The sequence below is a fragment of the Stylophora pistillata genome, chromosome 4 (genome assembly GCF_964205215.1).
Source record: "Stylophora pistillata chromosome 4, jaStyPist1.2, whole genome shotgun sequence".
NCBI classification, from domain to species: Eukaryota; Metazoa; Cnidaria; class Anthozoa; order Scleractinia; family Pocilloporidae; genus Stylophora; species Stylophora pistillata.
The window spans coordinates 30,571,201-30,597,014 of NC_142522.1; positions in this window are offsets into that span (position 1 = coordinate 30,571,201).

The following is a 25,814-nucleotide window of genomic DNA, read 5'->3' on the forward strand; positions in this document are numbered from 1 at the left end:
ATCGATGTATTGCGTCTGGTTTATTTCAATACTCTCTTCGCTGCATTTAAACTCCGTGCCTAAAAACCATGCAAGTGGGCCGAGGTCCTTCATTTTAAATTTATTACTCGAAGCGCCTTTTACCTGCTCTAGCAATGGTAAATTTGTTGCGGAAATAATTAGATCGTCAACCCAAACAATTATAATAACACGACCTTCTGTCTCGGAATTGTGAGTGTAAACACAGGAATCTGCGGCTGATTGAACAAATTTTTCTTCGCACAAATAATTATGAAGCATGTTGTTCCAGTTTCGGCCACTCGGCTTAAGACCGTATAAGGACTTTTTCAATCTACAAACTAATTTTTCGCCATTTTCTCCGACTTCTTCAAAACCTTTTGGTTGTTGCATAAAAACTTCGCATTCACCGATTGGTGCATTAAGATAGGCTGATCTTACATCCATTTGATGAATGATCATGCCGGTTTGCACGGCTTGCTGCATAAGTAGTCGAACTGAACTCATCCGTGCGGTTGGAGCAAAGGTTTCGTGGTAGTCAATTCCAGCAGTTTGCGAATAACCCTTAGCTACATATCGAGCTTTGTGGGTCTCCCCACCGTCCGGGCCAACCTTCACTGCAAACACCCAGCGGCCACCGACAATTTTTCTACCCGCAGGTGGCGTGACTAATTCGAAAGTGTCATTGTCTCGAAGTGCAGTCATTTCGTCGCTCATGGCCTTTTGCCATTTCATCCCCTCGATAGAGTTAATGGCTTCTTCGTAACTTGTCGGAATGTTTGAAACTCTATAACAGTAATCTACTGTGACGTTAATATCATCGTCTGAGTCAGTGTCTAAAACATAGTCTTCTAACTGTTGGGGTTTGTTACGGGTTCGTGGGGGGTAGCGTTTGTCATTTTCACCGTTATCAGATTTCTCACCGGGGCTCTGACTCTCTGTCTCAGTTGAGTTACTAGTCACTTCATCATGTTCCCCCTCTGTCAGTTTTGTCGGGTCAACAGCTGGTCGTAGAGCGTCCTCATCAAAATGTGGCGAGTTGTCAGTTCGGAAAAATTTTACACATCTTACCCGCTCAATTTTGTTTGATTCCGGGAAATACACTAGGTAAGATGGACTTTCCTTGTCATAGCCTACAAAGATACCTTGCTTGCTACGCGCCTCTAGCTTCTTTGCATTTTGAACATAAGCATAGCAAGTGGAGCCAAAAACTTGCATGTGGTTAATATCCGGTCTGTTGCCTACAAGCGCTTCGTAGGGAGTTTTGCCTAATCTCGCGTTGAAACATCGATTTCTGATATGGGCGGAAGTCATTAGCGCGTATGTCCAAAATTGTTTTGGCAATTTTGATTCTAACAAAAGGCATCTGGCCATTTCAAAAAGACTGCGCCATGCCCGTTCCGCCGATCCATTTTGATGCGGTGAGTAGGGGCAGGATGTCTCGTGTTTTATGGTGTTTTCGCGCAATAACGATCGGAACGCTTTGTTCGAAAATTCGCCTCCGTTGTCGCTCCTAATGCGCTTTATCTTGCCATACGAGGCTGTGTCAGCCAGGAATTTCTTTGTGGCCTCTACTGTGTCACTTTTCTGCTTAAGAAAATAAACCATAATGATTCCAGTATAGTCATCCACGAAACATAATGTATACTTGAAACCATCTCTGGCCTCCGGACTGATTGGACCAGCCAGATCACAGTGGACAAAATTTAATGCTGCTTTAGCTCTTTCATCGGGTTTCCGGTTCCGAAATTGACACATTTTACCTTGCGTGCAAACCGCACACTCGCATATTTTGTCATCCTTGATTCTCATGCCGTCAACAACATTAGATAATTTTCGTAAATCCTGAAAATTACAATGGCCCATAATTTTATGCCACTCCATCAAAGAGCTTGCATTGTTGTGGGAGGATGAAATGCTATTCAAATAGTACAACCGCCCCTTTTGTTCGATCTCGAACTTTGTGCCATCCGGTGCTTTGAAATATTTTTCTTTCCTGTTAAGATTTATGCTCGCCCCTCTTTCTACCGCCGCGGAAACAGAAAAAATATTCTGAGTGTAGGACGGGATATACAGAGCGTTGTTAAGGATAACATCATGCAAATTACCGTTAATGTCATATAACTTAACCTTAGCTTCTCCCCTCCCCAAAACTACGTTAGCCTTACTTCCATCGGCGAGCTCAACAACATGATCCTTTGCTTTAAAGTCTAAGTCAAACTTTACAAACTTAGATTCCTCAGTTACTATATGACTAGTAGCTCCCGAATCGAAAAGTAAACTATTTTGCTGTTTCTTACCTAGACCACTTTGGTCTTTAACGGTGAAAGTAAAATAATGTTCAACGGAGTCCATGTTGTTTGATATTTCCCTCTTTCTTTGGGGTTCCGCGGCTGTTTTCGCTGCATCGGTCTTCCGTACTCGGCACTCTTTAGTGTTGTGGGACTTGGTCCGACATTGTTGGCACCATTTATCCACTACTTTATGGGAGTAACAGTTTACAGTTTTGTGCCCCTTTTTGCCACATTTATAACAGTTTCCTAGAAACTTCGCTGGGAGCGCCTTGGACGCGTTAGCCAGCATAACACCGTCGTTTTCACTACGGCAACATCGCTCGTTTTCCTCATGGCTTCGAAGGGCTGTCTTAAACTCAGCAAAGGTCATTTGCTTTTCTCTCTGCATAACTACTGTAGCAAAAGCCCTGTAGCTGCTAGGAAGACCTTTTAGTGCCATAGCTACCAGTAAGCTATCGCTGATCACCTCCCCCGCTGCCTTCAGAGCAGTTGCCGCGGTCTCCGCCCTAATAATGTAGTCCGTGGTGGTCTCTCCGTCATTCATACGAAGCGAAGTCAGCTCTGTGTAGAGGGCAATGATTCTGGGCTTTCCTTTCCCTTGGTAGTGCTCTCGTAGCACGCGCAAAGCTTTCCTCCCATCGTTGTTGGCTTCCCTTATGACGAGGGACAAGCTTCTGTCGTCCAAACACTGAACAAGTTCGGCGAAGGCATGCGCTTTCTTTTCAGCACTGGGGGCTGTCGTTTCGCTTTCTGGGGGAACGACCACATTGTACGGCTTCTGAAGGCGCATGTATCCCAAAAACTTTACCTCCCATGGCTCGTATTTACTGTCATCCCCGTCAAACAGGAGTGTTCTCCTGGGCCCATAACCTGTTAGGTTCCAAGAGTTCGATGTCGCCATAGTAGTTACACAAAATGGCACATCAACCAATGCTAGGAGTAATAACTGATTTATTTCTCATAGTGAATCATATTATATACAGGTTTTTTAGATAGGCGTAATTAGAACGAAACGATAATCATTTTAGGCATTTACCACAAAGGAAATTTGCAGGTGAGCAGTAGTACGTTGTGGTGTATTCTAATCTGGGGCAACTGTTAAGTAACTTAAGTGTAGGTGCTCGGAATATCCGGGCATGTATTCTAACAGATATAAGCCCATGCCATGTACCAAGGTGCGATTTTACTCTCTTAATTTTGCTCTTTTTTTCCGCCAAAATGAGTGAATTATTGTAAAAAAACAGAAATTCCCCAAAAATCTAGATTGCAACGAAATCGAGCAAAGAACACTTCAAACTGTTTGCAATTACGTGTTATTTTCGTTAGGAAAATATTTGGTCACATTTACTGTTTATTTCATTTTTAAGCGACGTTCAAATAATGGCTGTCTAAACCTCATGAAGCTGACGGTCAGAGCCACAAAACCGATTTTGCCGCCGTTCGGGGAAAGTAAAAATGCGATTGAACTCAAAGTATTTCTTCTATAAATAGTTCATCCAGACCTATATTCTCGCAAAGTTTGGGGATTTTCGATTTTTCCATATTGCACACCTCCGGGCGTTATTTACTGACGGCCGCTCTTAAAGTGCCCCTGAGATCAAAATTTTCGTACATCATTTTTTTCTATCTTCGTGTTCAGTGTGTCTCCTTCATCTACTCTTTAAAATTTCAGTTTAGATCGAGCACCAGAAATATCTTTTTTCGGGCCGTTAAATTTACGATTTCGAGTCCGCCATTGTTTGATCATGTTCCGGAAGTTGATCGCAAGACTCAGAGGAAGTGACGTCAAAGGCTCAACGGGAAATCTCACATGGCAAAATGTCAAGCAAACATAACAGAGTGCTTTACTCTATTCTTACAAAAACTAAACAAAAATGACTGGGCATCGATGCGTAATTCGCCTCCCGGTTAGCTCAGTTGGTTAGAGCGCCGGATTGTGTTGTGCGGGAGGTCGAGGGTTCGAGCCCCGGCCGGACCGATACTCATGGTCTTAAAATAAGTGAGGAGAATTTGCTACCTTTCTATAATCAAGAAATGGATAGATATTCTAGTCTTCTCGGATATGGACGAATAAACCGTAGGCCCCGTCTCCTGCAGGGTTAGGGGTAGGAGACGTTAATTTCCCACGCACGAGATTACTGTGTCGTGGATGTCCTCCCCTGGGGTGGGATGGGTGGGAATTGACCCTGAAAAACCCCCATGGGGAGTGGTCAACTAACGTATGTATGTATGTATGTATGTAATTCAAAGCTGAAGTAATCGTGCAGACCATGCTGCAGGTATTTCTCTGCATCGGAGCCTTGCAAATAGATCCGAGCGGGAAAAACGGATGCGATTTGTGCGACCTCGCCGAGTAAACTTCAATGCTAGAGAAATATTTGTGATCTACTCCGAACACTTCTCGGAGGACTGTTTCGAGAGATGTATGTACTTTGAAGGATCTTGGCGAAGACATCTGTCGGGTTCAGTGCCTACCGTTCAAGAGGAGAAGGGACAAGAAAAACCATCCTCAGTGCGATCTCGACGCCGGAAAGCGAAGTCTACGAACCTCCACAGATTTTAAAGGCTGATAGTTTCGAAGGAAACTGTTTGGGGCTGCGTCGGTGGGAGTAACGAAATAATTTGGATATATCAACAAAGTTGAAATGGTAAATTAGCCACCGTAATGATTATAAAAGCTGACGTTTCGAGCGTTAGCCCTTCGTTGGAGCGAATAGAGGAATTGTGGGTCGTGTGTGCTTTTAAAGGCAGAAAATGGAGCTACGTTATTGGTTGGAGCATGGCAACGAGAAAAAAAATGAATAAATTAGTGGAATGAAAAGCGTTCGTTGATCCCTGTGGGATTTAGACTACCGGTTTGAAAGATGAGCTTTTGTTCAAGATTTTTACGGCTTTCCGTGCCATCTAAGTGCAAAGAAAGACAGCAGATTGCCATGTGTTTCTTAGAATGATTAGGTAAATTAAAATGTCTAGCGACTGGTTTCGATGTGTCCTTGTCATTCCTTTCCACGTCTCGAAGGTGTTCTCGGAATCGGTCACCTAGTCAGTCTTCTGCCTGTTTCGCCGATGTATATCTTTTTGCAATAGATTACATTGGCGGAGGTGCACGTGAAGTGATCGGTGATCTTAATGGATCGTTTAGGTCCCGATATTTTATCAGTGTTGTGAATGAAAGGACACGTTTTGCATCGTGCACGAGCGCATTTAAAAGTGCCTGTTTGGTCATTAGTCTGAAAAGAACTTCTGACCAAAAGATTGCCTATGTTTTTGTCGCGTTTGAATGAAATGAGCGGAGGCTGCGAAAAGATAGTGCTTGTCTCTGGATCGTTTTGAAGTAGTTTTTAAGAATGATGGATTTAACTGAGTTGTTGTGAGGGTGAAACGTGACAGTGAATGGAATGCGGTCGGAATCTTCCTTATGCGACGTTTGTAGTGCTGAATGTCGATCAATAAATTGAGCACGGTGGTAACCCGCTTGAACGACGGAAACAGGGTAACCACGTTTATCGAAGAACTGGCACATTGACTCTGATTTGTGGTGGAAATCAGAGTCATCACTACATAAACGACGAAGTCTTAGAAACTGAGAAAAAGGAATGGAATTCTTAACGTGAGATGGATGCGAAGACGAATATAACAAGTAATTATGCGAGTATGTAGGTTTGTAATACACACTAGTGTATAAACCGTTACCTTCAATTCAAACTTTGACGTCTAAAAAGGATACAGAATTGTCAGAAATTTCCCAAGTATATTTCAGAGCCGGGTGAAAAGAATTGACTGCGGTTATGAATTTAGTGAGCTCCTCTCTGGTAGAGGAGGTAGCGCCGATACAGTCGTCGATGTAGCGACCGTAGAGTTCTGGTTTGGACCCGTTGTATTGGCTGAAAAATTGATGTTCGACAAAACCTACAAAAAGATTGGCATAGCTAGGTCCCATTTTGGTTCCCATGGCTACACCATTGGTTTGTTTGAAGAAGTTTTTTCCGAATGAAAAGCAATTGATTGTGAGCACTAGTTCGGCTAAGCGTAGTAGTGTTTCAGATTTAGGTTCCTTAATAGTACATTGATCAAAAAAATGTTTAAGGGCCAGAAGGCCTTCGCCATTAGGAATGACAGTGTAAAGAGACGTAATATCCATGGTGAAAAGAAGTTTGTTTTGGTCAAGGATCTTGTCCACAGATTTTTGTCCACAGATTTTGTCACCTTTACATATGAGCTGATCAATATCCACCTTTAACAACTCTCTGGCAAAATACCTTACACAAAAGAAAGTACTACTCGGTGAACATTGTAAATAAGAATGATAAAATAGCCGAGTTGTAGATTGATTTTCTGACCTCAAAGAGCTCACTTTTATACAAAAGAGATGAAAAATATAATTGCGTGCTCTGATTCTAAAAAAGCTGGCTTTAATATCAGCGAAAGCAGAACAAACAGCTTAAGACACAGAGCGTAAAAACACTTTAAAATGTTGGCTTGCAGCCAAAACACCGAGAAAAGGAAAATTTCATTAAAAACCTGTCAAACTATCAACCATCTGACAGCCAAGTCAGCATGCTATCAAAGGGTCTCAAATTCATCCCAACGCCCGTGACAAACGAATTTAAAATCAGGCCAACTTTGGGAGATTTATTCGCAAGACGAATACGCCTCCGTTACACCTTTCACGGACAAATCAAAGAACCACTTCTGTTTCATATCAAACTGAATGCCACCGGTTCAGTCTTCTATCGCCCTTCAGAGCTACTTGGAAAATTGTCATATCGTTACTTGCAGACTGCATCTAAGCCAAAAATACTTTGTAACGCAATGAGGGTACGGCTCTAAAAGAGTTGAAACAAACTCTGCTTTAAACCTCACCGACGCCTGACAACAATAGTCATCATGAATAAGACAGAAAAAACAAAGGAGGCCAAAGTGCAACTCAACAACAGAGTTCACTTCAAACCTCTCAAAGCACCGATAGCAAAAAACACGTAGGAAAGAGTTAATGAGATCATTGACCAAATGCATCGGGGAAAACGCATTGTTAGAAATGGCTTTCGCAAACTCCCAATATCCGCCTTCGGATACACAATTAGCCATTGCCGAAAACTATTTTTACTAATCACCCGATCATTTCTTGCAAAAAGGAAAATCCCTTACGACAAGCAAAAATACAGTTCGAGGGCGATAAAGCGATGCGACCACAAAAGCCACTGGAAGTCCGTGCCGTTCTGTGTTTATCTTTATTCGCATGGTTCATCGTTTGTCGGCGCAAAACTATCCACAGAAGCTTCAGATGATTTCTGGGACAATTCATCGTCAGAAAAAGTCGACATTTCCCGACTGACAACGAAACAGTTCTCACAAAAGTAATATGTGTGATTCTCTGTGCAGCGAACAAAGAGAGTTGTGGCAAAGCAAGGCATAAGTTTGTTGAGCTTTTGACGTCATGACGACGTTTTTGCGGGCTCGGCTAGAACATGTTTTCAGCAATGGCGGACGATTCTTGGACGACTTTGAAGCGGTAAAAATTGGTCATCGAAGATTTGTTTTGAGTTTGAATGGCAAAAAGGGTCTTAACTTGACCCAATTCAACATTGTGTAAACAATTTATGCCAAAATAAAATGGTCAATTTTCGTCTCAGAGGCGCTTAAAAGAACCCACTCACGAGATTACTGTGATGTGGTCTGGCCTGTTTAGTGGGCCCGAAGTAATATTGGCGCAAGCTGTTGTGGAGTCCCTGCCTGTCGGCGAAGCTAATAAATTAAATTAAATTAATTACCTCTTTTGGCTTCATTTAAACTATTCTTAGAGCTCACAAAAAATTTTTTCTAAGGCTTAGTCAGTAAAACTTCAAAACGATTTCAAGTAGATCACGGGTCTTAATCTTGTCATAACATTGCATCTTTTCCCGATCGCGGTGAAAGGATCTTTAGGGTAGAAGTAACATAGACTCAGGAAACAAACTCTAGTAAAACTTCTTTTTACATAATCGCGCATTGAAATGTGTTCTGCCAGAATTTCTTAAGAAACAAGTGCAAACGACTTCAAAATAAATCTGTCACTGGTTTATGATCTGTCACATGAAAGCATTTAATTCCAATAACCATTAACTATTATCGAATGAAAAGAATAAATATATCAAGTTACCTTAGATTCAATATCATTTAAAAACACGGTCGCGATTTCTGAGATATATTAGCAATTCAATTGTAAGGTAGCGTGCCCCGATCCTTCAATCTGCGTCAAGATCTCTTTTTATGTGAAGGAAAGGGTAAAGATAAATGCCTAATAATCTACGCTGTCACATATCATAGCTTTGCTACAATACAAGATATCCTTAATAAGGCCTCTGTTTTCCGTAATCATCCCTTTAAATGGCATCACCTAAAGAACTTTCCGTCTGCCAAGGGATTAACATTTTGTTTAGACTTTTGGTCGATAGGTATTTCGTCGTTAGATGACGCCCACACGATCGTCTTATGTAACTATGTCAAGCCAGATATTTGCGGTGGCACAATTCTTTCGCCTTCTCCATATTTCTTCACTTTCATTCTTTCTTTCTTCATCTGTTTATACCTTATTAAGATATTCTTTCTTGCCACGTTTAAAAGAGGCCTAAGGTATGTTTACCTTAGGTAGGCTTAGGTAAGAATGATATATATGAAGCAGAATTTGACTATTTGCATGACCTACAATAGGTTTGTGGCGTAGCTTAGAAGGGGTGATGAAATGCGAAAATGAGCCAATGTTAATTATCGTGACATTTTGAAGGTATAACTCCCGTCTTCAGGTGAATTAAAAGGATCAGAAACCTTGGTTTTTGGAAAGCTACGACAAAACAAATCATTACTGATCTTTCTCTTTTTTGGGGGAGGAGAGGTTATTGCTCCCCGAGAAAATTTTTAAAGTTAGGGAAGTTTTCACGCACACTTTTACACCGGTATTATGCAGCTATGTTTTTGTCTGATTTTAACAATAAGCATTAGCAGATACGAAGTCTACCATGAACTGAGTTTTGGTTGCCACACTGAAACATACTGTGGCTGATCAATACATTTGACCTGACCCGCTTTATTCGCTGGAGAATTTCGACAGTTCCAGCTCGCGATCGAGATCATGGTATCCAATTTCACCGCTACTATGCTGTTTTGTTTTGTTTTGTTTTGTTTCTGCTTTTTTTTTTTATTTGATTTTTGTCTATTTTTTGTTTTGTTTTGATTTTGTTTTTGCTTTTTTTTTTCCCGCCTGAGGAAAAAAAAACGTACGTTCTCTTGCCTACAAAAACTAAATCTTAGGCCTCGATGGACGTGAAATAGAAGTCAAAAACTTTGATGGTTCTAGTTTTTCACTGGATGATAAGCAGTAACAAACAACAAAGAGTGCCTTTTTAATTTCTGCTCCCGCTTACCGCCCTCTCCAGCCCCCAATTCTAACGGGCTCCACCCTCCTGTCCCTCTTCCCCTCCACATAGGAGAAGTAAACAAAAACAATGTAACTAATATACTTTCTGACAAACACACGAAGAGAAATGTGGCCATTCGTGAGCTTTGATGACAAATGCAGGAAAAGCGGATTTTGTAATTAAAAATCGTAGAGTCATTAGGTCAGCTTATCGGCATGTACTTATCTTCTTTTAATGATTTAACCCAATGCTGAACTAACTTCAAAAAGAGATTATCTGTGTACGATTTCTCCACCTACATCTTGTTCGAGATTTCAAATGATATTTCCGGATTTTTGTTACAAGTCATCATGATTGAACTTGGTATCACTGGCGATTTGTTTTCTGTTTTTGTACATTTTCTCAGACTTACGTGCTGTTGGGTTAAGATGTCAACTTGGCTCATAAAGGAAAAACACCTCGGCTAGGTCGTTCAGTGAGCGGATAACGCTCTCCAATGGATAAATTAATATGAAGTTGTTTGGTGTTAATGAAAAGAATTGGGCTTTACACCGGATGTAGATCTATCCATCGGTTACCGTCACTTTCTACTCTTCGAACATTTGGGTCCATATCTTTTTACTCGTTACATTTTCCCGCCTTTTTTCTTTACTTAGAAACCTTTCCATTAATGACCAAAAATGGACTTACTAAAATGGGTGTGCGCTTTCAACAATGGTAGCCATTGCTTTTTAAAGACAATTTTACATGTGATAGTCGTTTTCAGTTGTCATGGACAGTTGACAATGTCCATAAAATAAAGCAAGCTCCTTAATTTGTCATTTTTGTATTATGTGCTCAGCCGCTTTTAGCAGTTTTGTACTTCATCTTCGAGAAAGGAACGCAAAAGGTGTTCTAGCAGCAAACGTATCTTCCCGGTGTTTCAAAGGTGAATAGGCATGATCTGCGCGGAATATTGGAAAAACACGAAGAACGTTAATAATTTTCTACACCCCGCTAATTGTTAAAGCTTGTTTCTCTGCATGAGCTGGTGAAAAGCCTAACAAAACTAACAATTTGGCTTAGAGATCTGATTTATCAACGGCATAGATGGTGACTGTATATGTACGATACTATTATTTCTTGCAGATCTTTCGTCGTCGATCTTGCTATGAACGGTGTCTTCGTGAGGAAGGTAAGGAATTAAACTATAATCCCCCAGTTGATAAAAGAAATAACATCCATAGGTTATGCGTACAGCTTAAGAGTTTGAAAACTTCATTATTTATTTTCTAACTGGCTGAATCACCTCGTTTTCGGAGAAGAGCTAGAACGACGAGCTTTTTAAAAAGCCAACTTGGTTTGGTTTCAACTTTCATACAACAGACCTCTATTCTGAGAGTTCATGAAAAATGGAATGGGCCAAAATTAGTATTAACATGTAATAGCAGGCCCTCTGGCTTTCTGTTAGACGCGCAAGAACTTCTTAAGTTATCTTATGTTCCATTTTTGTCCTGTTGTCATAGGAGAAAGTAAGTCTGTTAAGACTAAACGGAGAGTTTTCGTTGATGAGCATAGGTCGTCACTCTTCAAGAGAATCAGACGCGGTGAGTCATGAAATGGATCACTCTATTGCTTGCACGTGTTTGCGAGGATATAAATAACATTCTGTAGTAGTTGTAATGATAAGGAATATTTCGAGCACATTATGGTGCTGCCTGTCTACCGTTCTCATTCTTACCCCTCTCTGTGGTTTTTTGTTCTGTTTCTATGTTTGTAGGCCAGCCCCATACATTTGTTTCAAAATAAGTCTCGTAGATGTTGTTAGTATTTTTCATACTTTGATTTAATCCATCATTAAAAATTGTATTCATTACACTTTTGCTTTGGTTCTGCATAATACTGACTTTGCCTCCATTCTTTATAGTTTTGTTTTTCTCTACACAGACGCCACAAGCATGGTGGACAATCCAAATTCTTGCATTAAGTATGGCAGGTTAAATAAGAACTCAATTGATACACTAATGTTCGAGAGTTGATTCCATTTTCACAGGAACGTACAATAACGTATATTTTTCATTAATTATTTTTATTCCAGGTTTTCCATCCGAGTTTCTGTCTTATTGTTTAGTTATGCAATTGTGTGTCTAGCCCTTAGCCTATTTAGAAGTAGCTCTAATGTACCATATCCACCATTTCCTTCCACCTGGCTAGGGTGTATGGATTCACTTTCCTAAACTCTCATTGGCTAAATTCAGAGCGCTCAAAATCAACTTTCCCCCCACTGTTATAAATTTTGTGTTTGTTTTTCAAATCTTATACACCTGGTTCGGCCTCTTCAGGCTAGTTAGACTGATTGGCATTAAAACGAAATCTCACTTTTTTTTTTATGTTGACGTTTGATGGAGGTGGTGAAAATTGTGCTCCTGGCAATGCTGTCAACGGAACTCGTTCTATGTTTCTTACCGAGCTAGGGATAGTGTTTCATGAATCAGAGGCAAGCAAGTGGAAGGGAAGATATAAAGGAATTGTAACGGGGAAAGCTTTGCAAAGTACGTACAAAGTATTCGATAACCCGCTAATTTTTATATGAAGAGTTATGCATAAAATTAAATAGGCAGCGACTCTTAATGAGAAATGAAAAAAGTGAAAAATTGAATAGGTAAATATGTATAAATTGAAGATTTCTGCTTGAATAAATTTTTTCGTTTCTTCAGTTTGTGAACCATGAAACATCTTAATAACCTCGACCATTCTTTCGCTACGGAAAAAGATCTCAAACCTTGGCCTAGCCGTATTGACCTCGCCATCGCTTGTTCAATACGGCAAGGCTTTAGTTTGAAATTTTCCCGTAATGACCTCACTCTCGGTTATTTTGTTGATAAACGAGAGTGAGATCGTTACTTAAAAGTAGGTAATACTAGCTTATGAACGTTTTTGCAAATTAACAACAACCCTTACATATTAGAGAGGTAGGCTATATGATAAAATAAAATCTTGCCGATGGACTTGACGCTCTTTATTTTTATTAGGTTGTTTCTTCTCCACATTTAGAAAAGCTGAGAAACTATATCTGTTGTAATCATGAACTGGGTAAGTAGTCATCTTTGTCTGCTGTAGATAGTCAACATTGTTTTTATTTTGTTTGTTGATATCATCGTAAGCATTATATTGCTTTAATTGAAGGAATAAGTTTATCATCCCTGAGAGCTTCTTTTAAAGGAATAAACAAACAGCCACGTTAACGTATTAGTGTGGTGAAGAACGTGAAAGAAATGAAAGAGGGACAGCTATAGAGACAGATTCCTCCCGTATCGCCCTTCTTTTTCTTATTTTTGTAGTGTAAAGATATAGTGAGAAGATATTCCTATTGCGATCATCATCTTCATGGTGTTTTCCGGTAACGAAAAGAGCTTTGTGTTAAAGGTTTCCCAACTTTATTGCCGTTTAACAGTCTGTAAGTCTGATCTTTTAGATATTTGTTTCCTCAGGCAACAAAAGTTAACGTTTCGGGCGACTTGACTCCGGTATCGGGCGACATGACCTCGGGCGACTTGACCGGTGACCTTGACAGTCTCATCTGGGATGGATACACGGTCATATATTTTTTACGGAAAGATTACAAATGTGTGAACTTGGATAAGGTAAAACTGCTAACCTCTGGGAATTGAAATCATATTCATTATTGCCTGGCTTGTAATAAAATAAAATATTTACGGAAGATGAAGAACAGTTAAAAAAAACTATTAGATATTCCTCAGTTAAACTGTCCCTTTCCAAGATTGTACTTTCTATCGTCTTCGGTACCTTGTTTCCCTCAAACTTAAGCCCTTGAACTAGGGAGGAGGGGGGGGGGGCGTTTTTGTTTGTGTGTGTTCACCTACCGACTTCTCTTCCTTCTGCGTTTATTTTTTTATCCACAATAAGGGGAGAGCCCCTCCCCTAGATCCGCCACTGATTATCTATATATTTCATTAGCAAGGCACATTGAGGTTATTTATGTGCAAACTATGACTTCCTTTTCAGAACGTCACGAATTTATGCTCAAGAGTAATTTGAGAAGAGGTGATACATTTCTATTCAAGTTCTGTAAGTGTTTTCACTTTCATTTACTTAAAAGAACAACAATTTGTCAGGGGTAAATACCTTTCGAAACTTTAAAACAGCATTACAGTCGGCTTAAGTTCGATACCAGAAAACTTTCAAAATTAGGAGCACCGCAGGAATTTGAACAGCCCTTCGAAAGAAGAAAGGAAATGCGTCTTGAGGCACTTTGCACAGTTTTGTCTGGTTTTCGCACCTTTAAGCACATCAAACATAAGGTTTATTTGGAGTATGACAATGGAGCTTACGAGGGAGTATTTACGGATAAAAGCTTTGTTCCAAGGCATTATGCTCATGTAATAAAAAGAAAAAAATCAACAAACAAACCTAGCGACTTAAGTATCGACTCTTAGCCGAATATCTCAGTGTGAAATTTAATTTAAATACAAATTTTTGAAGGGGTACAGCGTTCACTGAATCCACCAAAAGACAAGACCCCGCACGATTCCCGAAACAGTGACGTAATAATAAAAATCAAATGAATACTCCCGTATTTTTAAAACTGAGATACGTGAGAATGAAAACCTCATCTCGCATTTGGTAAATACATATAAAAATTTCTGCATCTTTACATTTGATTATTTCGTGCAGTACCACAACATTGGGTCTGAAGTTCAATTCTTGTATGTTTGGGTTTTAATTAAAAAAAAAAACCCTACGAGTAAATGAAATGAGGCAATTTAAGCAAACATGCTGTCTAAGCGACGGGTAAGTGAGAATACAACAAAAAATGCCATTGGAGGAAAAATCTTGGCCGAGGGAAGTTCCTGATAAAGAGAAATAGACTCCAACTTGGGTCGATTCTACATCTTCAACTTGCATCCCATAATATTTTGAGACATATTTCCAAATTTACTCATGTGAAGTCCGATATGATTATTGTTGGTTTTATATTGTTAAACCAGGAGAACGGGGAATTCAAACGCAGGCCTACAATGTTTAACTGTCCTGTTTCTTATATCTAACTCTTTTATTTTATCTTATGTTATTTTTTGTGTTCCATGTAACACTTACTTTTATTTTTGCACGTTGTTACATTCCATGTAAGTATATCCTCGGATAAAAAATAGAGATAGCAGTCTATAGATAAAAGTTTCAAGTGCATATTGTAATGCGTCGATTAATTCGAAACTTTTACTGCCCCCTCCCGACCTGGGCAACCTTCCCCGAGCATTTGAACCTTTTAACATTGGTACGTTCAAATTACCACTCCACAGGGCCGAATTTGAAAGAGAGTTCAAATGCCATATCCAAGTAACGGATTTGATGTTCTTGTAAAAGGCAACGTCGGCGAATATGACCTTCTTGTAAGCCTTTTGTGTAGCTCCCATTGCGGGCCTATGTTGACGTAAACATCCGGGCAATCGCCCATGTGCTTTGAAAGGGAAAATCGTCGCCTTCATTTCAAAAATTGTTTTGTTGCCGTGTATTGTCGCTGTTTGTAAACCCTAAGCTCGAACAGTCGATGAGTTTTCATTTCAGTTGTTTATCTTGTAATTTCGCTTGTTTTAAGCGTGTTTTCTGTTTGCATAAAACCTCTCCTTTACTGGTTAGTCGAGTTTTCGACTCAACAAGTGTTTCTGTGAAATAAACAACATTTTGTTCTCCGCTGCCTGCTCGCAAAAGCGGACTCTTTACCTATAACACTTTGATATAAAAAGATAAAACATGTGTATTCAGCTAAAAAGACTTGACAGTTTCGGTTTAAATTTTCCACCCCACTTAGGCTAGGTTCAAATTCCCGTGGGGCGCCCGAATTGATCGGTGCACAAGCTCTACTTATAGAGACATGCGCAATAGTCTGCAACGTTAAATATGATTACATCATATCTTATAGATCAATGAACATAGGTCAGTGTAACAAGGCAAATAACAGTATGGAATATTCTGGAGTTTCTAACCCGCTTACATGGCGACATTGTTAACCTTAGCCAGTTTCTGTGAAAATCAACGTGTCAGCCATCTACTTCTGATCACCTTGAACACACACACACACACACACACAAACACACACACACACACACACACACACACATATATATATATATATATATATATATATATATAGAGAGAGAGAGAGAGGGATTAAACTTGGTGTCCGTGAAACAGTGCTCGATACAAATAGTAGACCGGGTATAATGTGTGGTAGTCGGAAAAAACAACTACATATACATCCCTGCAGACCTGTTTCGTGGTTGCCCACTCATCAGGGAATTTTAATGGCAGAATAATGCGATACCATCGCTTATATATTACACTAATTGCTAATTAACATGGTTTATGCAGTGTGAAAAGTGTCAAATCAGCTGTGGCGTAGGAGTGCTTTGTTTCTGTGTCGGCAGGAAGAGACGAGTTCGTTACGCTTCTTGAGTGTTGATAGGTCTGGGTGGCAGATTATTAGGAATTTCTCTTTAAGGCATAGGTTGCATCGTTTGCTTGAGCTGTTGTAGGGCAGGTGGGAAGATAGGATGCCTTAAAGAGAAATTTCTAATCATCTGCCACCCAGACCTATCAACACTCAACAAGCGTAACGAACTCTTCTCTTCCTGCCGACACATAAACAAAGCACTCCTACGCAACAGCTGACTTGACACTTTTCACACTGCATAAACCATGTTAATTAGCAATTAGTGTAATATATAAGCGATGGTATCGCATTATTCTGCCATTAAAATCCCCTGATGAGTGGGCAACCACGGAACAGGTTTGTAGGGATGTATATGTAGTTGTTTCTTTCCGACTACCACACATTATATATATATATACCTGCAGACAGGGTGCACACTGTTTCGACTTATATTGGTCTCGTCAGTTTTTTTTATGTTTAAGGTGGACGGCCGGGCCCCCGATGAAGGGAGGTGCAGTGCCCGCCGACCTACATGTCTAAGCCCAACCCATGGCAGGCGTGCAATGCCTTAGGGATGGGGTCCACCAGAAACGAGGGTCACCAGACGCCAGACTCGCTGGGGAATCGAACCCCACCTCACCTAAAAATTACACACTCACTCCAAGGAAGAACGCACTCACAATAATAATAACAGACCAAAACGATAATAATAACCCCTAGCCAGCCAAGGGGTGGCACTGGAAAAAACCAAAACGATAATCATAGCCCCTAGCCAGACAAGAGGAGGCACCAGAAAAAACCAAAACAATAATCATAGCCCCTAGCCAGTCTAGGGGAGGCACAACAAAAACCAAAACAAACCATTACAATTTAACGTAAGGATGGAAAGAGCCAGTAGGGACAGTAGGAGCTGACGCCTTGTGCCAGACGTCGGGGCAAGTCCGAGCGAAATGACCTTCTTTGTGACACCTTAAACACTTGCCTCTATCAGGGCATGCTGCAGACTTGTGTCCAACCGCTCTACAAATATCGTAGCGAAGGGGCTGGCCACGGTACCAAACTTTACATCTAATCCCCTTGATAGACACAAACCGGGGGATTTCCTTAGTTCGTACCATCGTTACAATTCTTGAACCAGTGGAGACATCGGGCAAGCCCGGCCAAACCTGGTGCCTAACGGTTTTAACTACCCCATAACCTGATAAAGCGGTACCCACCGCATCATTTGGCCACTCATAAGGGTACCAAGAAACCACAATATTAGTGAACTGGGGGGGAGGGGGGGAGGCTTCCTGACTGAGAACTCAACCCCATTGAGGACAACTGAACCCAGTTCTTCGAAAAATAATTTAGCCACATGCTCCGTAAAAGTGACCCTGGCTATACGGCCAGGACATTCTTGAATGAAAACTACTCTATGCTGCGATTCTACTTCAAAATAGGTATTGATGTACTTAACCACCTCAGTTTGTAACGTTCCAGCTGGGAAACCAGTACACTGAATGTCAATGGTCTTCTCCAAAGGCGGAGCCATGGAGAAAAAGAAAAAAGGGAGCAAAAGGGCAAAGCCCAAAAATGCCCCAAACGGCTGACCCACCAAGTTCGGACCCAACCAAAAATGCAAAAAACTGGATGGGTGACGAACAGCGAAAAAGAAAAAGACAACTGCAAAGCTTTCCCTCCCGGAAGGTACTCACAAGTGCAGAAAAGGCAAAAACGACAAGATACTTACAATTATCCTGACCAAAATAACCTCCTGAAAATCCCGCGTCATGTGGGTCTCGTCAGTTTTTTTTTTGTGTCTAAGGTGGACGGCCGGGCCCCGATGAAGGGAGGTGCAATCCCGCCGACCTACATGTCTAATCCCAACCCATTGGCTGGGGTGCAATGCCCTAGGGATGGGGACCACCATAAACGAGGGTCACCAGACGCCAAACTCGCTGGAGAGTCGAACCCCACCTCCCTTAAAAATTACACACTCACTCCCAGAAATTAAACACACTCGCTCATTACTTAACTAACTATTTTCTTTTGTTTTTCTTTTTACGACCTTAATTTATTACTTTGGGAACTTTTTGCGGCAAAATTCCATAGCAGTCTTAAAGTCCTCATCTCTCAAGCCAATAAAGCGGAGGTCTGAAGTCCAACGGCAAAAACGTTTGCGCTGATCAACCGGTTTACGAGTATCAACCGCAATCTCCCACAGGATTGCACGGTGGTCTGCAGAACAGGCTGCCAATTCCGGAACTTCAAGGAAAACGTTAGGTCCACCATTGCGGATATCGCTCATGGGTGAAACCGCAGCACTTTTAGACGGGGCCTGTTGAGTCCTCTTAACAGAAACGGTAACAGAGGAAGCGGGGCGTTTCTGGGAAACAGTGGTCCAGAAACCACTGTCACCAGCCATGTCAGAGTCAGCAGGGTTAGCAAAGCCCTCGGTTGCTGGTATAATAACCTCATTTCCAGTCGCCTCACAAGAGGCGAACCGGTCTTCGCTTGCATCTGAGTCTGGAGGTGAACCAACTTCATCCTCAGAGTCTTCAATAACAGTGTCGGGGGTCTCTTCTTCAGTGGGAGTGATCTCCGCTTGAGGAAAAGGCACGGGATCAGCTACAGGCTCAATAGCCGCAGGGGCCATTGCTGGATTGGGACAATTACGGGCCAAATGACCTTCTCTGGCGCACTTAAAGCACTTGCCCTTGACAGGGCATACAGCAGAACGGTGACCAACTTTACGACATAAGTCACAGCGTAGGGGCTGACCCCTATACCAGACCTTACACCTAACACCACGAACGGAGATAAATCTTGGTATCACCTGCCTCACAACCATCGATACCACCCTTGACCCAGTGGAGACTGACGGATTACCAGGCCAACTTTGGGGGGGGGGGGGAGGAGGGGGCTGGACCACCCTGCACTCCACCTCACCCAACACTACCACACCTCGACCTTCGAAAATTGCTTTCGCAGCTTCCCCACCTTCAACAAAAGTGACCCGAGCCACACGGCCGGGGCACCCCTGTACCGCTGCAATCCCATACTGAGATTCCGCCTCAAAAAAACTGAGGATCAAAGGCATGACGTCAAAAAAGGACATCCCCTCAGGGAGCCCCCGACAGTCAATGTCAACTCACCTCTTAAAGGAAACAACCATAGTGAGACCGAGCAAGTTCGGATCAGCCCAAGAAATCCCAAAAAGGGATGGGTGACCAAACTGGAAGACCAAAGAAAAACCATTGCCAAGGAGGAAAAAGTCGCAAGTTTTCCCTCCCGGCAGGTACTCACTTATCCAACTAAGACCTCAAAAAAACCACCGACAACACACTCCAAACCACAAGGGTAAGAAGTCACACTCTTTCGACCTATGTGGGTCTCGTCAGTTTTTTTTTATGTTTAAGGTGGACAGCCGGGCCCCAGATGAAGGGAGGTGTAGTGCCCGCCGACCTACATGTCTAAGCCCAACCCATGGCAGGCGTGTAATGCCTTAGGGATGGGGTCCACCAGAAACGAGGGTCACCAGACGCCAAACTCGCTGGGGAATCGAACCCCACCTCACCTAAAAATTACACACTCACTTCAAGAAAGAACGCACTCACAATAATAATAGCAGACCAAAACGATAATGATAGCCCCTAGCCAGCCAAGGGGTGGCACTGGAAAAAACCAAAACGATAATCATACCCCCTAGCCAGACAAGGTGAGGCACCAGAAAAAACCAAAACAATAATCATAGCCCCTAGCCAGCCAAGGGGAGGCACAACAAAAACCAAAACAGCTAGAAAGCAAACCGGAGGGAGTCACCATGCACGGATGCAATGACACCACGGGCACACCACTGCCGGTAAAACACGCGACGACGCCTGTTAGACTTGCACCGCCTGAAGGAGACTGGTGGGTAGGACTTCAGGCGGGCCTTGATGGATGCAATCACCGCCACGGCGCTAGGACGAATATCACGAAACCGGAAATCATTTCTACACAGCCAGATACAAAACTTAGAGACATTGAGAAGATAGACAAAAACACGCGGAACAGAAACAAGGTCAGTAGAGTTAAAGCCAAAAAGGACATGACGAAGAGTGATGACAGGACACATAGGAGAGAAACAAAATAGCAAAGACTGCCCCCAGGCGAGAACACTCTGAGCAAGTGGACAATAAAAGAACAGATGCTCGAGCGACTCGACCCGGGGCCCACATTAAACATGAGAGGGGAATAGACAAACCAAACGAGGAAAGACGCCGGGCGGTTTACAGGACGCCGTGAGCAATCTTCCAATTCAGATCAATAACACGGCGATAAAGATGAAAGTAAGATAAGGCGCGACACGTGGCAGGCCAGTCGAGATTCGGGTAGATGAACATAAACTTTAGAACACAATGAGGCTGGACCATGTCCTCAGAGAGAAGATACAGGTAACAAGACTTGGCAGACATTGTCAAGACAGGAGAACAGACAAAAGGACACGAAGAACCATAAACCAGAGAGTTTTTGGACGTGGCGAAAGCCCCACCGAGCTTACGCCACGCCAATACCAGAGCTTGATAGAAGGGTGGCAAGACCCTAGGGTCAAAACTAAAAGGACGAGAAAACACAACAAAAGGAGAGACACCAAACAAGGAATTAAACCAAAAAGACATGAGAGTGAGCCAACTGGAAGGAGAAGAGACAAATCTCCTCACCCATTGGCCCAGGAGGGCCCTCACCTTAGACTGAACGTCCACCACAGAGAAACCCCCAAAAAGGGGAAATTGAACAACGGCAGAGCGAGAGACGAGCTCCCGCTTGCCAGACCAAAAGAAGGAAAAAACCAGACGAGAGAGCACCACCTCCACTCAGGCCGGCATGTGGATAAGAGAGGCCACATACCAGACCCGGGAGAGGGCAAGAGCGTTAATGACGAGGGCCTTGCCACGAAAAGACAGAACACGAGCACGCCAAGACTTGAAAACATGGTCCACCGCATTGATGCGAGGGCGCCAGTTGTCTTCCTCAAGGTTACCAGGGCCAATGAAAACCCCCAGCACCTTGAGCTTGACAGGAGACCAGTCAAAAGGAACTGGGGGGTCCGTGCGACCTCGCCATCCACCCAACCAGAGACCCTTAGATTGGGAGAGGTTAATCCTCGATCCAGAAGCTAGTTCATAACACCTATATATGTCAAGAGCAGCCGAGATGCCTTCATCCGAGGTAAGTATGAGAGATGTGTCATCTGCGTACTGACAGATAGGAGACAGCGGAGGACAACCTGGGAGAGACAGACCCTTAATACGGGGGTCTGCACGAATGCTACAAGCAAGGACCTCCGAAACAAGAACATACAAGAGTGGAGATAATGGACACCCCTGCCGAACACCACGAGAAAGACCAAAGAAGGGAGTCAAGTAACCACTAACATTTACAGCACTTTGCACACGAGTATAAAATAAGTCAATCCACGCGACAAAAGACGGACCAAAACCCATGGCGACCAGAGTGGACCGAAAAAAACCCCAATCCACCCGGTCGAAGGCCTTTTCTTGGTCAAGAGATAGGATTGCGACAGGGGTGCCAGAGGACTCGGCATAGCTGACAACATCTCTCAGTAACGCGACATTCTCACCAATGAAACGGCCAGGGACCCCGCACGTCTGATCGCGGTTAACGACAAGATGTATCACGCGGAGAAGACGCCCGGCCATGGCCCGCGACGCTAACTTATAGTCCACATTTAGGAGAGATATGGGGCGCCAGTTCTTGGGATCAAGACGATCCCCCTTCTTGAATGACAGAGTAATGACACCTCTGCGCTGAGAGAGAGAAAGAGAGCCAGAAGAAAAACACTCATTAAGGACAGCAACAAGATCAGGACCAACCACATCCCAAAAGCGGAGATAGAACTCCATAGGGAGCCCATCTAGACATGGCGTCTTGTTGCGTGCCATACCCTTGAGAGCGTCAAAGACCTCAGATAGTGTGAGTAGGCCCTCGCAACTATTGGACTGATCCTGAGGAAGAAACGAGGACAGATTACCGAGAAGGGAAGATTGGACATGAGAGTCTGTAGGCGAAGCAGTATATAGACCAGAATAGAAGGAACCAAGAGAAGCACAGAGAGCAGCACAAGAAGAAACAATTGAGCCATCAGGCTCTCTCAGCGCAGAGATGCGACGGTCGACAGAACGTTTTTTCTCTAAACGAAAAAAATAACGCGAGGAAGTCTCACCTTCCTCAACCCATTTGACTCGCGCCCGAACCTGGGCCGCCTTCGCCACATGAGAATCTAGGCGAGCAAGCTCAGAGAGAGCCGACCGCAGGGGATCCACACAAGAAGTAACCCCCAAATCGACTTTCTCCTGGAGACGTTGAACAAGGCGCACCAAGGCGTCTCTACATGCAGATGTCTTACAGGCCCTACTGGCACAAAAACGGATGGTGATTCCCTTAATCCGGCTTTTCCCCCTATCCCACCATTTAGCGAGAGAGGGGAAGCGAGGGACAGCAAGACGCCAGGCGGACCATTCCTCTTGGACAAGTTGACAATAATCCTGATTTTCCAAAATTGAGGTGTTGAGCTTCCAGAAGGCAGGGCCAGGTGGGACGACGTCAGGAACAGACACAGACAAACACAAGCCACGATGATCCGAGAATGGAAAGACATACACAGAAACACAGGACACCGATGGTACCCATGCAAAAAGGAATCCCAAACATGTCAATACGCGACGCCAAACTCCCGTCCCACCTGGTCCAGGTGAACCCCGGAGAAGAGGGGTGGAGGTAACGCCAGATGTCAGTGACGCAACACGCATCAAAAAGATGACTAAGCGAGGAGGAATTATCCCTAGATACAGTGGCAGGATCTGGACCACGTCGGTCTCGAGCCCGGTCAAAGACATAGTTAAAATCGCCAGCAAGGACTGTAGGTATTGAAGGGTTAATCTTCGAATGCAAGCCATCAAACAACTGATCCCGTGCAGGGTTGCAATTGGGGGCATAAATACAAACCACCCTAAAGACCTTTTCATGAATAGAGAATTCACATTGCAAATAGCGACCATCAGCAGACCAAGAATTAAGAAGAGAGATACAAGGACGATAGAGCACGACGCAACCACAGGAATGGACAGAACCCGGAGCTAACACAGAAGAGAAACCAGACAAAGAAAACCACAAAGAACATTCAGCCCGAGTAACACAGTGCGTTTCTTGAAGGCAGACAACGTCAACCTTCACAAGGAGAGATCGGAAGCACTGCACGAGACCAATCCTTTTACACTGGTCCCGGATACCATTAAAATTTATGGTAAGGATGGAAAGAGCCATCACAAAGCATGAAAGAAACATCATGACTTTTTCTTAGCCGCACGACTTGCATTAACCCTAGTAGCAGCCGAAAAGCCCACAGGCAATTGAGGAGTGCCCGGGGTCCTCTTAGCTGGACGGCGCCTAGGAGTCGAGGAGGTAGAGGGCCTTTTGCGTTGGCCAGAGGCCGGTGACATATTCACATCCTGAGAGTCAACAATGGAACCCCAGTCCTGAGGCTCATCTACATTAGGTAAGGTACTATTTTCACTATTTGCATTAGGTTCATTTGCAATTTCATTAACTAAGATAACTTCCCCATTGCCAGCGCTGGCCTTATCGTTAATTATATCACTACTTGTATTGTTAATTATTTCACTACTTGTATCATTAATTATTTCATTATTTGTACTACTTAGGATATCACCATTGCTCAAAATACCCTGAACAACCAACGAGGTGACACTAGCAACTTCATCCAACTGACTGAAGTGCGCGTCATACAATTTAACACCAGACTCCGAGGAGTCTATATCACTAGAGGGAACACTAGCCCCTTGACCAGACACAACTACAATTGGGTCAACAACATCCTCATTTAAATAACCTTGAGAATCAAGTGGGCCCTGCAAGGCAGGAGGAAAGACATCACCACACTCCATCGCAGTGTCCACAGGCTCGGGAGGGGTGGGGTCAGCAACGTTAACATCCGAAGCAGAGAGGGCAGAAACTTCATCAACTGAACCAGCTGGAGCAGGGGGAATAACAACAGCCGCGTCCAAAGGTTGTACCGCCTTATCACCAGGAGCTGCCACACCTGGAACAGTAGGAGCTGAGTCCTTGTTCCAGGCGTCGGGGCAAGTCCGAGCGAAATGACCTTCTTTGTGACACCTTAAACACCTGCCTCTATCAGGGCATGCTGCAGACTTGTGTCCAATCGCTCTACAAACATTGCATCGGAGGGTCTGGCCACGGTACCAAACTTTACATCTAACTCCCTTGATTAACACAAACCGGGGGATTTCCTTAGTTCGCACCATCGATACAATTCTTGAACCAGTGGAGAGATCGGGCAAGCCCGGCCAAACCTGGTGCCTAACGCTTTTAACTACCCCATAACCTGACAGAGCGGTAGCCACCGCATCATTTGGCCACGTATAAGGGTACCAAAAAACCACAATATTAGTGAACTGGGGGGGAGGGGGGGGGAGGCTCTATGACTGAGCACTTAACCCCATTGAGGACAACTGAACCCAGTTCTTCGAAAAACAATTTAGCCACGCCCTCCGCAAAAGTGACCCTCGCTATACGGCCAGGACATTCTTGAATGGAAACTACTTTATGTTGCGATTCCAGTGCAAAATAAACATTGATGTACTTAACCACCTCAGATTGTAACGTTCCAGCGGAAAAACCAGTACACCGAATGTCAATGGTCTTCTCCAAAGGCGGAGCCATGGTGAAAAAAAGAAATAAAGAAAAAAAGGGAGGAAAAGGGCAAAGCCTAAAAAGGCCCAAACGGCTGACCCACCAAGTTCGGACCCAACTATAAAAACAAGAAATTGGATGGGTGACGAACAGCGAAAAAAGAAAAAGACAACTGCAAAGCTTTCCCTCCCGGCAGGTACTCACAAGTGCAGAAAAGGCAAAAACGACAAGATACTTACAATTGTCCAGCCCAAAATGAACTCCTGACAGAAGAGCGAAACCACCAACAAGAAAATATCCCGCGTCATGTGGGTCTCGTCAGTTTTTTTTTATGTTTAAGGTGGACGGCCGGGCCCCCGATGAAGGGAGGTGCAGTGCCCGCCGACCTACATGTCTAAGCCCAACCCATGGCAGGCGTGCAGTGCCTTAGGGATGGGGTCCACCAAAAACGAGGGTTACGAGACGCCAAACTCGCTGGGGAATCAAACCCCACCTCACCTAAAAATTACACACACACTCCAAGGAGGAACGCACTCACAATAATAATAATAGACCAAAACGATAATAATAGCCCCTAGCCAGCCAAGGGGTGGCACTGAAAAAACCAAAACGATAATCATAGCCCCTAGCCAGACGAGGGGAGGCACCAGAAAAAACCAAAAAATTAATCATAGCCCCTAGCCAGCCATGGGGAGGCACAACAAAAACCAAAACAGCTAGAAAGCAAACCGGAGGGAGTCACCATGCACGGATGCAATGACACCACGGGCACACCACTGCCGATAAAACACGCGACGACGCCTGTTAGACTTGCACCGCCTGAAGGAGACTGGTGGGTAGGACTTCAGGCGGGCCTTGATGGATGCAATCACCGCCACGGCGCTAGGACGAATATCACGAAACCGGAAATCATTTCTACACAGCCAGATACAAAACTTAGAGACATTGAGAAGATAGACAAAAACACGCGGAACAGAAACAAGG